This window comes from Gadus chalcogrammus, chromosome 12, assembly GCF_026213295.1.
Source record: "Gadus chalcogrammus isolate NIFS_2021 chromosome 12, NIFS_Gcha_1.0, whole genome shotgun sequence".
Lineage (NCBI taxonomy): Eukaryota > Metazoa > Chordata > Actinopteri > Gadiformes > Gadidae > Gadus > Gadus chalcogrammus.
The window spans coordinates 7,902,430-7,919,415 of record NC_079423.1 but is presented as its reverse complement, the minus strand read 5'-3'; the positions used below and the strand labels follow the sequence as shown (position 1 = coordinate 7,919,415).

Genomic DNA, 16,986 nt, shown 5'->3' with positions numbered 1-16,986 from the left:
GTCAGTTTTTGTATGTTGCTTAAATCCTCCAAAGCGGTTGGCAGTAAACATCAGGTCACGGTACGCCACGGTAGGCCACGGAGGCAATGAGCTCGAGTTGAAAAAGAAAAAGCTTACAGCACCTGGTATTCCCAGACGGTCTCCCATCCAAGTACTAACCAGGCCCGACCCTGCTTAGCTACCGAGATCGGGCGTGTTCAGGGTGGTATGGCCGTAAGCAATTAGTGCAGGCGCAAAACCAGGTTTTATACAGTAGCACATAAGGAGTGAGAAAGCTGCTGAGGCTCGACGTTACACTCTTACAAAAACAATCATTAGTTAGATATAAACGGCAGTAATTGATTCAGTAGGACTCCTTATCCATGTAAACGATCATTGTGACATCTGAATTCATTAATTATCTGAAATACACTGCGTGTGCGTGTGATGTTAAATGTTTGAACCAAGGTTAACGGTTAAAGTGTCAGAGAATGGGTGGTGATTTTTTGACGTCCTCCCATGATCTGAAGTGAGCGTGCGTGTTTGTGTTGGTGAAAGTTTAAGAAATGTACAACTGTCGGTTCAGCTCTCTGGTGCTCCCTGCTGGCAGTATCACTATACTGTCCTCATGTTTCACAAAAATAGTTTTGAGAGACGTTGTCAGTTTTTGTATGTTGCTTAAATCCTCCAAAGCGGTTGGCAGTAAACATCAGGTCACGGTACGCCACGGTAGGCCACGGAGGCAATGAGCTCGAGTTGAAAAAGAAACAGCTTACAGCACCTGGTATTCCCAGGCGGTCTCGCATCCAAGTACTAACCAGGCCCGACCCTGCTTAGCTTCCAAGATCAGACGAGATCGGGCGTGTTCAGGGTGGTTTGGCCGTAAGCAATTAGTACAAGCGCAAAACCAGGTTTTATACAGTAGCAGATAAGGAGTGAGAAAGCTGCTGAGGCTTGACGTTACACTTTTATAAAAACAATCATTAGTTAGATATAAACGGCAGTAATTGATTCAGTAGGACTCCTTATCCATGTAAACGATCATTGTGACATCTGAATTCATTAATTATCTGAAATACACTGCGTGTGCGTGTGATGTTAAATGTTTGAACCAAGGTTAACGGTTAAAGTGTAAGAGAATGGGTGGTGATTTTTTGACGTCCTCCCATGATCTGAAGTGAGCGTGCGTGTTTGTGTTGGTGAAAGTTTAAGAAATGTACAACTGTCGGTTCAGCTCTCTGGTGCTCCCTGCTGGCAGTATCACTATACTGTCCTCATGTTTCACAAAAATAGTTTTGAGAGACGTTGTCAGTTTTTGTATGTTGCTTAGATCCTCCAAAGCGGTTGGCAGTAAACATCAGGTCACGGTACGCCACGGTAGGCCACGGAGGCAATGAGCTCGAGTTGAAAAAGATAAAGCTTACAGCACCTGGTATTCCCAGGCGGTCTCCCATCCAAGTACTAACCAGGCCCGACCCTGCTTAGCTTCCAGATCAGACGAGATCGGGCGTGTTCATGGTGGTTGGCCGTAAGCAATTAGTACAGGCGCAAAACCAGGTTTTATACAGTAGCAGATAAGGAGTGAGAATGCTGCTGAGGCTTGACGTTACACTTTTATAAAAACAATCATTAGTTAGATATAAACGGCAGTAATTGATTCAGTAGGACTCCTTATCCATGTAAACGATCATTGTGACATCTGAATTCATTAATTATCTGAAATACACTGCGTGTGCGTGTGATGTTAAATGTTTGAACCAAGGTTAACGGTTAAAGTGTCAGAGAATGGGTGGTGATTTTTTGACGTCCTCCCATGATCTGAAGTGAGCGTGCGTGTTTGTGTTGGTGAAAGTTTAAGAAATGTACAACTGTCGGTTCAGCTCTCTGGTGCTCCCTGCTGGCAGTATCACTATACTGTCCTCATGTTTCACAAAAATAGTTTTGAGAGACGTTGTCAGTTTTTGTATGTTGCTTAAATCCTCCAAAGCGGTTGGCAGTAAACATCAGGTCACGGTACGCCACGGTAGGCCACGGAGTCAATGAGCTCGAGTTGAAAAAGAAAAAGCTTACAGCACCTGGTATTCCCAGGCGGTCTCCCATCCAAGTACTAACCAGGCCCGACCCTGCTTAGCTTCCGAGATCAGACGAGATCGGGCGTGTTCAGGGTGGTATGGCCGTAAGCAATTAGTGCAGGCGCAAAACCAGGTTTTATACAGTAGCACATAAGGAGTGAGAAAGCTGCTGAGGCTCGACGTTACACTTTTACAAAAACAATCATTAGTTAGACATAAACGGCAGTAATTGATTCAGTAGGACTCCTTATCCATGTAAACGATAATTGTGACATCTGAATTCATTAATTATCTGAAATACACTGCGTGTGCGTGTGATGTTAAATGTTTGAACCAAGGTTAACGGTTAAAGTGTCAGAGAATGGGTGGTGATTTTTTGACGTCCTCCCATGATCTGAAGTGAGCGTGCGTGTTTGTGTTGGTGAAAGTTTAAGAAATGTACAACTGTCGTTTCAGCTCTCTGGTCCTCCCTGCTGGCATTATCACTATACTGTCCTCATGTTTCACAAAAATAGTTTTGAGAGACGTTGTCAGTTTTTGTATGTTGCTTAAATCCTCCAAAGCGGTTGGCAGTAAACATCAGGTCACGGTACGCCACGGTAGGCCACGGAGGCAATGAGCTCGAGTTGAAAAAGAAAAAGCTAACCGCACCTGGTATTCCCAGGCGGTCTCCCAGGCGGTCTCCCATCCAAGTACTAACCATGCCCAACACTGCTTAGCTTCCGAGATCAGACGAGATCGGGAGTGTTCAGGGTGGTATGGCCGTAAGCAATTAGTGCAGGCGCAAAACCAGGTTTTATACAGTAGCACATAAGGAGTGAGAAAGCTGCTGAGGCTCGACGTTACACTTTTACAAAAACAATCATTAGTTAGATATAAACGGCAGTAATTGATTCAGTAGGACTCCTTATCCATGTAAACGATCATTGTGACATCTGAATTCATTAATTATCTGAAATACACTGCGTGTGCGTGTGATGTTAAATGTTTGAACCAAGGTTAACGGTTAAAGTGTCAGAGAATGGGTGGTGATTTTTTGACGTCCTCCCATGATCTGAAGTGAGCGTGCGTGTTTGTGTTGGTGAAAGTTTAAGAAATGTACAACTGTCGGTTCAGCTCTCTGGTGCTCCCTGCTGGCAGTATCACTATACTGTCCTCATGTTTCACAAAAATAGTTTTGAGAGACGTTGTCAGTTTTTGTATGTTGCTTAAATCCTCCAAAGCGGTTGGCAGTAAACATCAGGTCACGGTACGCCACGCTAGGCCACGGAGGCAATGAGCTCGAGTTGAAAAAGAAAAAGCTTACAGCACCTGGTATTCCCAGGCGTTCTCCCATCCAAGTACTAACCAGGCCCGACCCTGCTTAGCTTCCGAGATCAGACGAGATCGGGCGTGTTCAGGGTGGTATGGCCGAAATCAAATAGTGCAGGCGCAAAACCAGGTTTTATACAGTAGCACATAAGGAGTGAGAAAGCTGCTGAGGCTCGACGTTACACTCTTACAAAAACAATCATTAGTTAGATATAAACGGCAGTAATTGATTCAGTAGGACTCCTTATCCATGTAAACGATCATTGTGACATCTGAATTCATTAATTATCTGAAATACACTGCGTGTTCGTTTGATGTTAAATGTTTGAACCAAGGTTAACGGTTAAAGTGTCAGAGAATGGGTGGTGATTTTTTGACGTCCTCCCATGATCTGAAGTGAGCGTGCGTGTTTGTGTTGGTGAAAGTTTAAGAAATGTACAACTGTCGGTTCAGCTCTCTGGTGCTCCCTGCTGGCAGTATCACTATACTGTCCTCATGTTTCACAAAAATAGTTTTGAGAGACGTTGTCAGTTTTTGTATGTTGCTTAAATCCTCCAAAGCGGTTGGCAGTAAACATCAGGTCACGGTACGCCACGGTAGGCCACGGAGTCAATGAGCTCGAGTTGAAAAAGAAAAAGCTTACAGCACCTGGTATTCCCAGGCGGTCTCCCATCCAAGTACTAACCAGGCCCGACCCTGCTTAGCTTCCGAGATCAGACGAGATCGGGCGTGTTCAGGGTGGTATGGCCGTAAGCAATTAGTGCAGGCGCAAAACCAGGTTTTATACAGTAGCACATAAGGAGTGAGAAAGCTGCTGAGGCTTGACGTTACACTTTTACAAAAACAATCATTAGTTAGATATAAACGGCAGTAATTGATTCAGTAGGACTCCTTATCCATGTAAACGATCATTGTGACATCTGAATTCATTAATTATCTGAAATACACTGCGTGTGCGTGTGATGTTAAATGTTTGAACCAAGGTTAACGGTTAAAGTGTCAGAGAATGGGTGGTGATTTTTTGATGTCCTCCCATGATCTGAAGTGAGCGTGCGTGTTTGCGTTGGTGAAAGTTTAAGAAATGTACAACTGTCGGTTCAGCTCTCTGGTGCTCCCTGCTGGCAGTATCACTGGGAGATTAGAGAGAGAGCAGCAGAGAGAGGTCATGTTTCCCGAAGCTCCGCTAGGCATTGGAAAAAACTACTTAATTCATCATTTAGATCTACTTTATCTTATTTTATTTCATGATCATAATACCTAACAGTATATAGTTTGTTTTCGTCGTCCTCCATCGCTCGATTCAACAATACATTTTGGCACTTTTTACTCCCGGATCAGACCGCAGAAAAAGCCTTGGACTTTCCTATCGACAACATGCCTCTGTACTCGGATATCTCAGGCACGGAGACTGGGAAATGCACAGACTGCACCAAAATGCAACAGAGGGTGGCTTTAATTGAAACGAGACTAGCAGCATTAGAAAAATGCAAAGGACCCCTACAGGATACAGTGCCGATGGGTGAGTTTGCTGAGCTCACTCAGATACAGCAAGATGATCAAAGCTACACTGTATCCTTCCCGAAGCTGGACAAGAGAGAGACAGTTCCAGCTGCGTTTCACTGGCACAGAGTCGGCGCTAAGCCAAAACAACATACCAAAGTGAATCAACAAGATCACTCAACGCCAAATGCTAAACTACCCAAAGCTAAAGTTATCAGCCGGATTAGCCCGTCACTGAAATTAACCCTGCCACTGAAGAACCGGTTCCTGCCACTTCAAGAGTCCACGAACGAGCCTGCCACCCATGCACCCCTGAGCCCCGAGATGCGTCCGGACGGACAGTGCGGACAGAGACGGAACATGAACCAGTCGCCATGGAGGCGAGCTGCGCATGCCTCGGCCACCCGTGCACCCCTGACCCCTGAAATGTGTCCGGACAGACGGTACGGACAGACATGGAACAACCAGTCGCCACGGAGGCGGGCTGCGCATGTGTCTGCCACCGTCCAACAAGGGCCCATCTCAGAGGAAGCAGATGAACCAGACACTCTGATTATAGGAGACTCAACCATCAAGGATATAACCGGTAAGAAGATCAAAACATGCTTCTTCCCAAATGGAATTGTTAGTGATATCAACCATAAACTAGCCAAAGTCATATTGGAGAACCCCAAAATCTCACAGATTATTGTGCATGCAGGATTTAATGATGTTCAAAGAGAACAGTCAGAACTTCTGAAGAGGGATTACACTGATCTATTGGATACACTGGACAAAATACACATCAACTCATTCATCAGTGGACCCATACCATCAGTTGACAGGGGAATAAACAGATTCAGTCGTCTACTTGCACTGAATACATGGCTTTCCAGAGTCTGCAATGAAAGAGGAAGGGGCTTTATTGACAATTTCAACTTATTCTGGGGGCGCAAATATCTTTTCAGAGCAGATGGCCTACACCCAAACAGGTTAGGCTCAAAACTGTTGAGGGACAATCTTCTCTTCTCGCTTTACGCACAGGCCACAATCTTGCCATGGTCTGACGCACAGGCCGCAATCAGAGCACAGGTTGAGAAGAAGCGAGACTACAGCCTCCCCCACACATCTACTCTGCCACTATCTGACACACAGATAGCAGACAGCCCACAGACCTTGAAGAGAGACAACAGCCCGCCCGACGCCATCAACACTGTGCCTTCCCCAATCGCTGATGCTGGCTTGACGAGGAACGGCCTCCCCCCCCCTCCTCTGCATTACAGACCAAAGACCTTGAAGAGAGACAACAGCCTGCCCGACACCATGGACACCGTGCCCTCCCCCATCGCTGATGCTGGCTTGGCGAGGAACGGCCACCCCCCTCCTCATCTCTCCCATAGCCACAACAACTCCAGCTCCACTGTCTCCTCCCTTTGCGATTTTCCAGCTGAATTTAAGAAACAGGAATATGTAGGCATCAAACTTGCATCTGTGTCAATGATAGCATCGCCAGGTCATTCACACAGGCTGATAACACCAAAGCGGAGAGCGCCCCAGCCCCCCGCCCCCTGTACTGATAGTAGTCCTGAGTATTACTGAGACAAAAAAGGGTTCAGCCGTAGACAAAGTATAAAGGACGTTTCGCATAATCTGCTGAACCCAAGGTTGCCTATGTCAAAACATGGCAACTTTTGCATTCCTGCTGTAACCACTAAGAGAGTAAACAAAGGGAAACGTAGACACACTGCTAACCTCACAAATCTCATACATATTTCCTCCAAACCAAAAACAACCTTAAAGCCTATCAACAACACCATCAAGATGGGTCTACTTAATGTTAGGTCTCTTAATAACAAATCATTTTTAGTTAATGATTTTATTACCACCTCTAAACTGGATTTTATGTTTTTAACTGAAACATGGCTGGAACAAAATAACAGTGCAACCGTTCTGATAGAGACAGCTCCTCCCAACTATAACTTTTTTGATGCATGTAGATCTGGGAAAAGAGGTGGAGGGGTTGCTGTTATATTTAAAAATGATTTTCAGGGGAAACAGATGTTATTTGGTGATTTTCCATCATTCGAATACCTTTGTGCTGTATTGAAATGCTCCCCCAGAGTTCTCCTATTAATTATTTACAGGCCACCCACATACTCTGCAAATTTTTTCGATGAATTCACAGAATTATTGTCTAGCATCTCCACAGACTTTGACTGTCTAGTTATAACTGGTGACTTCAATTTTCATACTGATGATTTGAATGACAAGTGTGCAAAAAAACTTTTTACCATTTTGGACACATTTGAACTGTCCCAACATGTGAAAGAGACTACTCATTGTAAGGGCCACACTCTAGACCTGGTTATCACAAAGGGCCTCAATGTTTCTGATCTCTCTGTGACTGATCCTTCCTTGTCTGACCACTTTTGTGTTTTCTTTAATATATCGTTTATTCCCGACATACAGACAAAATCAAATACTGTCAAAAAACGGTATATCAATGAAGAATCGTATGTACTTTTTAGAAAGGCCATCTCCTTACTACCACCTCTCAATCCATGTTCTGCTGATGATCTTGTAGAAAACTTTAATTTGAAAATTTTGAAAATCATGGATGTCATTGCACCTTATAAGGTTAAAACGATTTCTGGAAAGCAAAAGGCACCCTGGAGAAAAGCTGCCTCTGTAACAGCACAGAAAAAAGAATGCAGGAAGGTTGAACGCATCTGGCGTAAAACAAAGCTTCAAATTCACCATGATATCTACAAAGAGAGCCTCCGTGCCTACAATTCAGACTTAAAAAGTGCTAGAGAAACATTTTTCTCCAATATCATTAAATCCAATAATAATAATGCAAAAACCCTATTTGCAACTGTTGACAGACTGACCAACCCCCCAACACAAATTCCACCTGATCTCCATTCCACGCAGAAATGCAATGAGTTTGCAGCTTTTTATACTGATAAAATTGAAGGCATCAGACGCGCCATCAATATCTCCACTTCAAACAAAAATGTTGGACTACCACCCTGTTCAGGCAAAAATAACGTGGCAGGGATGGCATGCTTTAATGTTATTGACTCTAAAACTCTTGTGGAAACTGTTACACAACTAAAGCCATCCACCTGTTGCCTTGATTCTTTACCTACCAACCTCTTTAAGAATGTTTTTGACTGCCTAGCAATAGACATATTGCAGATAGTTAACAACTCTCTCCAGTCAGGCAACTTTCCAAAAGCCCTGAAAACTGCAGTTATTAAACCCCTTTTAAAAAAGCGGAGCCTAGATACCTCTATTATTAACAACTACAGACCAATATCAAATCTGCCCTTCATAAGTAAAATCATTGAGAAAGTTGTCCTCCAGCAACTTAATCACTTCCTGGCATCAACTGGTTGTTATGACACCTTCCAATCAGGATTTCGACCCCTGCACAGCACTGAGACCGCCCTCATTAAAGTTGTAAACGACATCCGTCTTAACACAGACTCTGGAAAAACCTCAATACTAATGCTACTAGACCTCAGTGCTGCATTCGACACTGTAGACCATACAATACTTTTGGACAGGTTAGAAAACTGGGTGGGGCTTTCAGGCACAGTCTTAAATTGGTTCAGATCCTACCTACAAAATAGGAACTACTTTGTTTCCATCGGCGACTTTGTATCAGAATCAACCAACGTGATGTGTGGAGTCCCACAAGGTTCGATCTTAGGACCCTCTTTATTCAACATCTACATGCTCCCACTAGGGCAAATCATGCATAATAACAATATTGACCATCATTGCTATGCTGATGACACGCAAATCTATGTATCGCTATCACCAAATGACTATCGGCCCATAGATCTGCTGTGCCAGTGCATTGAGCAAGTGAAAGACTGGATGTGCCGAAATTTCCTTCAGCTAAATGAGGATAAAACAGAGATAATTGTATTTGGTGCTAAAACGGAAAGGCTTAAAGTAACCCAACACCTTCACTCTCTGTCCCTGAAAACCTCAATCAAAGCCAGAAACCTAGGGGTTATCATGGATTCTGATTTACATTTCGAAAGTCACATCAAATCAGTTACAAAATCTGCATATTATCACCTTAAAAATGTAGCAAGACTTAGAGGGCTCATGTCCACAGAAGACTTACAAAAACTTGTACATGCCTTTATCACTAGTAAGCTTGATTACTGCAATGGTCTCCTTACAGGTCTCCCAAAACAAACTCTAAGGAAGCTTCAGCTTGTTCAGAATGCTGCTGCTAGAGTATTAACAAAGACCAAAAAATTTGAACATATTACACCAATTCTTAAATCGTTACATTGGCTTCCTGTAGGTCAGAGAATTGATTTTAAAATCATGTTGCTAACCTATAAATCCCTACATGGTTTAGGCCCAAAATATTTAACTGATATGCTTCCACTACATAAGCCTTCTAGAACACTAAGATCTTCTGAGACCAATCTGTTAATTATCCCCCGAGTAAACACGAAACATGGGAAAGCAGGATTTAGTTACTATGCAACAAATAGCTGGAATAAACTCCCTGAGGATTTAAGACTTGCCCCAACTCTGAGCACCTTCAAAACAAGATTGAAGACTTTTATGTTTGCTTTAGCTTTCTGCTAAATCTTAAATACTTTAGCTTTATTTTACTAAAATGCCTTTTTAACTCACTTTCAATTTTACTTACTAAAAAGCCTTTTTAACTTTCTATTTTACTAATTTCTTTGCATATGTTTTCTTTTCTTTTTTAATGTATAACAATGTTTATATGTGAAGCACTTTGAGTCTGCCTTGTGTATGAAAAGTGCTATATAAATAAAGTTGCCTTGCCTTGCCTTGCCTATACTGTCCTCATGTTTCACAAAAATAGTTTTGAGAGACGTTGTCAGTTTTTGTATGTTGCTTAAATCCTCCAAAGCGGTTGGCAGTAAACATCAGGTCACGGTACGCCACGGTAGGCCACGGAGTCAATGAGCTCGAGTTGAAAAAGAAAAAGCTTACAGTACCTGGTATTCCCAGGCGGTCTCCCAGGCGGTCTCCCACCCAAGTACTAACCATGCCCAACACTGCTTAGCTTCCGAGATCAGACGAGATCGGGAGTGTTCAGGGTGGTATGGCCGTAAGCAATTAGTGCAGGCGCAAAACCAGGTTTTATACAGTAGCACATAAGGAGTGAGAAAGCTGCTGAGGCTCGACGTTACACTTTTACAAAAACAATCATTAGTTAGATATAAACGGCAGTAATTGATTCAGTAGGACTCCTTATCCATGTAAACGATCATTGTGACATCTGAATTCATTAATTATCTGAAATACACTGCGTGTGCGTGTGATGTTAAATGTTTGAACCAAGGTTAACGGTTAAAGTGTCAGAGAATGGGTGGTGATTTTTTGACGTCCTCCCATGATCTGAAGTGAGCGTGCGTGTTTGTGTTGGTGAAAGTTTAAGAAATGTACAACTGTCGGTTCAGCTCTCTGGTGCTCCCTGCTGGCAGTATCACTATACTGTCCTCATGTTTCACAAAAATAGTTTTGAGAGACGTTGTCAGTTTTTGTATGTTGCTTAAATCCTCCAAAGCGGTTGGCAGTAAACATCAGGTCACGGTACGCCACGGTAGGCCACGGAGTCAATGAGCTCGAGTTGAAAAAGAAAAAGCTTACAGCACCTGGTATTCCCAGGCGGTCTCCCATCCAAGTACTAACCAGGCCCGACCCTGCTTAGCTTCCGAGATCAGACGAGATCGGGCGTGTTCAGGGTGGTATGGCCGTAAGCAATTAGTGCAGGCGCAAAACCAGGTTTTATACAGTAGCACATAAGGAGTGAGAAAGCTGCTGAGGCTTGACGTTACACTTTTACAAAAACAATCATTAGTTAGATATAAACGGCAGTAATTGATTCAGTAGGACTCCTTATCCATGTAAACGATCATTGTGACATCTGAATTCATTAATTATCTGAAATACACTGCGTGTGCGTGTGATGTTAAATGTTTGAACCAAGGTTAACGGTTAAAGTGTCAGAGAATGGGTGGTGATTTTTGATGTCCTCCCATGATCTGAAGTGAGCGTGCGTGTTTGCGTTGGTGAAAGTTTAAGAAATGTACAACTGTCGGTTCAGCTCTCTGGTGCTCCCTGCTGGCAGTATCACTGGGAGATTAGAGAGAGAGCAGCAGAGAGAGGTCATGTTTCCCGAAGCTCCGCTAGGCATTGGAAAAAACTACTTAATTCATCATTTAGATCTACTTTATCTTATTTTATTTCATGATCATAATACCTAACAGTATATAGTTTGTTTTCGTCGTCCTCCATCGCTCGATTCAACAATACATTTTGGCACTTTTTACTCCCGGATCAGACCGCAGAAAAAGCCTTGGACTTTCCTATCGACAACATGCCTCTGTACTCGGATATCTCAGGCACGGAGACTGGGAAATGCACAGACTGCACCAAAATGCAACAGAGGGTGGCTTTAATTGAAACGAGACTAGCAGCATTAGAAAAATGCAAAGGACCCCTACAGGATACAGTGCCGATGGGTGAGTTTGCTGAGCTCACTCAGATACAGCAAGATGATCAAAGCTACACTGTATCCTTCCCGAAGCTGGACAAGAGAGAGACAGTTCCAGCTGCGTTTCACTGGCACAGAGTCGGCGCTAAGCCAAAACAACATACCAAAGTGAATCAACAAGATCACTCAACGCCAAATGCTAAACTACCCAAAGCTAAAGTTATCAGCCGGATTAGCCCGTCACTGAAATTAACCCTGCCACTGAAGAACCGGTTCCTGCCACTTCAAGAGTCCACGAACGAGCCTGCCACCCATGCACCCCTGAGCCCCGAGATGCGTCCGGACGGACAGTGCGGACAGAGACGGAACATGAACCAGTCGCCATGGAGGCGAGCTGCGCATGCCTCGGCCACCCGTGCACCCCTGACCCCTGAAATGTGTCCGGACAGACGGTACGGACAGACATGGAACAACCAGTCGCCACGGAGGCGGGCTGCGCATGTGTCTGCCACCGTCCAACAAGGGCCCATCTCAGAGGAAGCAGATGAACCAGACACTCTGATTATAGGAGACTCAACCATCAAGGATATAACCGGTAAGAAGATCAAAACATGCTTCTTCCCAAATGGAATTGTTAGTGATATCAACCATAAACTAGCCAAAGTCATATTGGAGAACCCCAAAATCTCACAGATTATTGTGCATGCAGGATTTAATGATGTTCAAAGAGAACAGTCAGAACTTCTGAAGAGGGATTACACTGATCTATTGGATACACTGGACAAAATACACATCAACTCATTCATCAGTGGACCCATACCATCAGTTGACAGGGGAATAAACAGATTCAGTCGTCTACTTGCACTGAATACATGGCTTTCCAGAGTCTGCAATGAAAGAGGAAGGGGCTTTATTGACAATTTCAACTTATTCTGGGGGCGCAAATATCTTTTCAGAGCAGATGGCCTACACCCAAACAGGTTAGGCTCAAAACTGTTGAGGGACAATCTTCTCTTCTCGCTTTACGCACAGGCCACAATCTTGCCATGGTCTGACGCACAGGCCGCAATCAGAGCACAGGTTGAGAAGAAGCGAGACTACAGCCTCCCCCACACATCTACTCTGCCACTATCTGACACACAGATAGCAGACAGCCCACAGACCTTGAAGAGAGACAACAGCCCGCCCGACGCCATCAACACTGTGCCTTCCCCAATCGCTGATGCTGGCTTGACGAGGAACGGCCTCCCCCCCCCTCCTCTGCATTACAGACCAAAGACCTTGAAGAGAGACAACAGCCTGCCCGACACCATGGACACCGTGCCCTCCCCCATCGCTGATGCTGGCTTGGCGAGGAACGGCCACCCCCCTCCTCATCTCTCCCATAGCCACAACAACTCCAGCTCCACTGTCTCCTCCCTTTGCGATTTTCCAGCTGAATTTAAGAAACAGGAATATGTAGGCATCAAACTTGCATCTGTGTCAATGATAGCATCGCCAGGTCATTCACACAGGCTGATAACACCAAAGCGGAGAGCGCCCCAGCCCCCCGCCCCCTGTACTGATAGTAGTCCTGAGTATTACTGAGACAAAAAAAGGGTTCAGCCGTAGACAAAGTATAAAGGACGTTTCGCATAATCTGCTGAACCCAAGGTTGCCTATGTCAAACATGGCAACTTTTGCATTCCTGCTGTAACCACTAAGAGAGTAAACAAAGGGAAACGTAGACACACTGCTAACCTCACAAATCTCATACATATTTCCTCCAAACCAAAAACAACCTTAAAGCCTATCAACAACACCATCAAGATGGGTCTACTTAATGTTAGGTCTCTTAATAACAAATCATTTTTAGTTAATGATTTTATTACCACCTCTAAACTGGATTTTATGTTTTTAACTGAAACATGGCTGGAACAAAATAACAGTGCAACCGTTCTGATAGAGACAGCTCCTCCCAACTATAACTTTTTTGATGCATGTAGATCTGGGAAAAGAGGTGGAGGGGTTGCTGTTATATTTAAAAATGATTTTCAGGGGAAACAGATGTTATTTGGTGATTTTCCATCATTCGAATACCTTTGTGCTGTATTGAAATGCTCCCCCAGAGTTCTCCTATTAATTATTTACAGGCCACCCACATACTCTGCAAATTTTTTCGATGAATTCACAGAATTATTGTCTAGCATCTCCACAGACTTTGACTGTCTAGTTATAACTGGTGACTTCAATTTTCATACTGATGATTTGAATGACAAGTGTGCAAAAAAACTTTTTACCATTTTGGACACATTTGAACTGTCCCAACATGTGAAAGAGACTACTCATTGTAAGGGCCACACTCTAGACCTGGTTATCACAAAGGGCCTCAATGTTTCTGATCTCTCTGTGACTGATCCTTCCTTGTCTGACCACTTTTGTGTTTTCTTTAATATATCGTTTATTCCCGACATACAGACAAAATCAAATACTGTCAAAAAACGGTATATCAATGAAGAATCGTATGTACTTTTTAGAAAGGCCATCTCCTTACTACCACCTCTCAATCCATGTTCTGCTGATGATCTTGTAGAAAACTTTAATTTGAAAATTTTGAAAATCATGGATGTCATTGCACCTTATAAGGTTTAAAACGATTTCTGGAAAGCAAAAGGCACCCTGGAGAAAAGCTGCCTCTGTAACAGCACAGAAAAAAGAATGCAGGAAGGTTGAACGCATCTGGCGTAAAACAAAGCTTCAAATTCACCATGATATCTACAAAGAGAGCCTCCGTGCCTACAATTCAGACTTAAAAAGTGCTAGAGAAACATTTTTCTCCAATATCATTAAATCCAATAATAATAATGCAAAAACCCTATTTGCAACTGTTGACAGACTGACCAACCCCCCAACACAAATTCCACCTGATCTCCATTCCACGCAGAAATGCAATGAGTTTGCAGCTTTTTATACTGATAAAATTGAAGGCATCAGACGCGCCATCAATATCTCCACTTCAAACAAAAATGTTGGACTACCACCCTGTTCAGGCAAAAATAACGTGGCAGGGATGGCATGCTTTAATGTTATTGACTCTAAAACTCTTGTGGAAACTGTTACACAACTAAAGCCATCCACCTGTTGCCTTGATTCTTTACCTACCAACCTCTTTAAGAATGTTTTTTGACTGCCTAGCAATAGACATATTGCAGATAGTTAACAACTCTCTCCAGTCAGGCAACTTTCCAAAAGCCCTGAAAACTGCAGTTATTAAACCCCTTTTAAAAAAGCGGAGCCTAGATACCTCTATTATTAACAACTACAGACCAATATCAATCTGCCCTTCATAAGTAAAATCATTGAGAAAGTTGTCCTCCAGCAACTTAATCACTTCCTGGCATCAACTGGTTGTTATGACACCTTTATACTGTCCTCATGTTTCACAAAAATAGTTTTGAGAGACGTTGTCAGTTTTTGTATGTTGCTTAAATCCTCCAAAGCGGTTGGCAGTAAACATCAGGTCACGGTACGCCACGGCAGGCCACGGAGGCAATGAGCTCGAGTTGAAAAAGAAAAGCTTACAGCACCTGGTATTCCCAGGCGGTCTCCCATCCAAGTACTAACCAGGCCCGACCCTGCTTAGCTCCGAGATCAGACGAGATCGGGCATGTTCAGGGTGGTATGGCCGTAAGCAATTAGTGCAGGCGCAAAACCAGGTTTTATACAGTAGCACATAAGGAGTGAGAAAGCTGCTGAGGCTCGACGTTACACTCTTACAAAAACAATCATTAGTTAGATATAAACGGCAGTAATTGATTCAGTAGGACTCCTTATCCATGTAAACGATCATTGTGACATCTGAATTCATTAATTATCTGAAATACACTGCGTGTGCGTGTGATGTTAAATGTTTGAACCAAGGTTAACGGTTAAAGTGTCAGAGAATGGGTGGTGATTTTTTGACGTCCTCCCATGATCTGAAGTGAGCGTGCGTGTTTGTGTTGGTGAAAGTTTAAGAAATGTACAACTGTCGGTTCAGCTCTCTGGTGCTCCCTGCTGGCAGTATCACTATACTGTCCTCATGTTTCACAAAAATAGTTTTGAGAGACGTTGTCAGTTTTTGTATGTTGCTTAAATCCTCCAAAGCGGTTGGCAGTAAACATCAGGTCACGGTACGCCACGGAGTCAATGAGCTCGAGTTGAAAAAGAAAAAGCTTACAGCACCTGGTATTCCCAGGCGGTCTCCCATCCAAGTACTAACCAGGCCCGACCCTGCTTAGCTTCCGAGATCAGACGAGATCGGGCGTGTTCAGGGTGGTATGGCCGTAAGCAAATTAGTGCAGGCGCAAAACCAGGTTTTATACAGTAGCACATAAGGAGTGAGAAAGCTGCTGAGGCTCGACGTTACACTCTTACAAAAACAATCATTAGTTAGATATAAACGGCAGTAATTGATTCAGTAGGACTCCTTATCCATGTAAACGATCATTGTGACATCTGAATTCATTAATTATCTGAAATACACTGCGTGTGCGTGTGATGTTAAATGTTTGAACCAAGGTTAACGGTTAAAGTGTCAGAGAATGGGTGGTGATTTTTTGACGTCCTCCCATGATCTGAAGTGAGCGTGCGTGTTTGTGTTGGTGAAAGTTTAAGAAATGTACAACTGTCGGTTCAGCTCTCTGGTGCTCCCTGCTGGCAGTATCACTATACTGTCCTCATGTTTCACAAAAATAGTTTTGAGAGACGTTGTCAGTTTTGTATGTTGCTTAAATCCTCCAAAGCGGTTGGCAGTAAACATCAGGTCACGGTACGCCACGGTAGGCCACGGAGGTAATGAGCTCGAGTTGAAAAAGAAAAGCTTACAGCACCTGGTATTCCCAGGCGGTCTCCCATCCAAGTACTAACCCGTCCCGACCCTGCTTAACTCCCGAGTTCAGACGAGATCGGGCCGTGTTCAGGGTGGTTATGAGCCGTAAGCAATTAGTGTAGGCGCAAAACCAGGTTTTATACAGTAGCACATAAGGAGTGAGAAAGCTGCTGAGGCTCGACGTTACACTTTTACAAAAACAATCATTAGTTAGATATAAACGGCAGTAATTGATTCAGTAGGACTCCTTATCCATGTAAACGATCATTGTGACATCTGAATTCATTAATTATCTGAAATACACTGCGTGTGCGTGTGATGTTAAATGTTTGAACCAAGGTTAACGGTTAAAGTGTCAGAGAATGGGTGGTGATTTTTTGACGTCCTCCCATGATCTGAAGTGAGCGTGCGTGTTTGTGTTGGTGAAAGTTTAAGAAATGTACAACTGTCGGTTCAGCTCTCTGGTGCTCCCTGCTGGCAGTATCACTATACTGTCCTCATGTTTCACAAAAACTAGTTTTGAGAGACGTTGTCAGTTTTTGTATGTTGCTTAAATCCTCCAAAGCGGTTGGCAGTAAACATCAGGTCACGGTACGCCACGGAGTCAATGAGCTCGAGTTGAAAAGAAAAAGCTTACAGCACCTGGTATTCCCAGGCGGTCTCCCATCCAAGTACTAACCAGGCCCGACCCTGCTTAGCTTCCGAGATCAGGCGAGATCAGGCGTTTTCAGGGTGGTATGGCCGTAAGCAATTAGTGAAGGCGCAAAACCAGGTTTTATACAGTAGCA

At 43.6% G+C, this 16,986-nt stretch overlaps 8 non-coding genes and 5 pseudogenes across 8 annotated transcripts; all 13 read right to left on the bottom strand.

Moving 5' to 3' along the window:
- Positions 1–110: 110 nt before the first annotated feature.
- LOC130395886 (5S ribosomal RNA) lies at positions 111–219 on the bottom strand (annotated as a pseudogene).
- A 529-nt stretch (positions 220–748) lies between these two features.
- Positions 749–867, bottom strand: LOC130395273 (5S ribosomal RNA). Its single transcript, XR_008898348.1, has one exon. It is a non-coding gene; the product is annotated as a 5S ribosomal RNA (ribosomal RNA).
- Positions 868–1,396: 529 nt separating this feature from the next.
- LOC130396089 (5S ribosomal RNA) lies at positions 1,397–1,513 on the bottom strand (annotated as a pseudogene).
- A 529-nt stretch (positions 1,514–2,042) lies between these two features.
- On the bottom strand, positions 2,043–2,161 carry LOC130397031 (5S ribosomal RNA). The gene has a single exon (XR_008899641.1). It is a non-coding gene; the product is annotated as a 5S ribosomal RNA (ribosomal RNA).
- A 529-nt stretch (positions 2,162–2,690) lies between these two features.
- On the bottom strand, positions 2,691–2,821 carry LOC130396150 (5S ribosomal RNA; annotated as a pseudogene).
- Positions 2,822–3,350: 529 nt separating this feature from the next.
- Positions 3,351–3,469, bottom strand: LOC130395191 (5S ribosomal RNA). Its single transcript, XR_008898275.1, has one exon. It is a non-coding gene; the product is annotated as a 5S ribosomal RNA (ribosomal RNA).
- A 529-nt stretch (positions 3,470–3,998) lies between these two features.
- LOC130397030 (5S ribosomal RNA) lies at positions 3,999–4,117 on the bottom strand. The gene has a single exon (XR_008899640.1). It is a non-coding gene; the product is annotated as a 5S ribosomal RNA (ribosomal RNA).
- A 5,718-nt stretch (positions 4,118–9,835) lies between these two features.
- LOC130396074 (5S ribosomal RNA) lies at positions 9,836–9,966 on the bottom strand (annotated as a pseudogene).
- Positions 9,967–10,495: 529 nt separating this feature from the next.
- On the bottom strand, positions 10,496–10,614 carry LOC130397028 (5S ribosomal RNA). Its single transcript, XR_008899638.1, has one exon. It is a non-coding gene; the product is annotated as a 5S ribosomal RNA (ribosomal RNA).
- Positions 10,615–14,903: 4,289 nt separating this feature from the next.
- On the bottom strand, positions 14,904–15,021 carry LOC130394802 (5S ribosomal RNA). The gene has a single exon (XR_008897925.1). It is a non-coding gene; the product is annotated as a 5S ribosomal RNA (ribosomal RNA).
- Positions 15,022–15,540: 519 nt separating this feature from the next.
- Positions 15,541–15,659, bottom strand: LOC130397027 (5S ribosomal RNA). The gene has a single exon (XR_008899637.1). It is a non-coding gene; the product is annotated as a 5S ribosomal RNA (ribosomal RNA).
- A 528-nt stretch (positions 15,660–16,187) lies between these two features.
- LOC130396111 (5S ribosomal RNA) lies at positions 16,188–16,309 on the bottom strand (annotated as a pseudogene).
- A 519-nt stretch (positions 16,310–16,828) lies between these two features.
- LOC130400727 (5S ribosomal RNA) lies at positions 16,829–16,947 on the bottom strand. Its single transcript, XR_008903203.1, has one exon. It is a non-coding gene; the product is annotated as a 5S ribosomal RNA (ribosomal RNA).
- Positions 16,948–16,986: the final 39 nt, after the last annotated feature.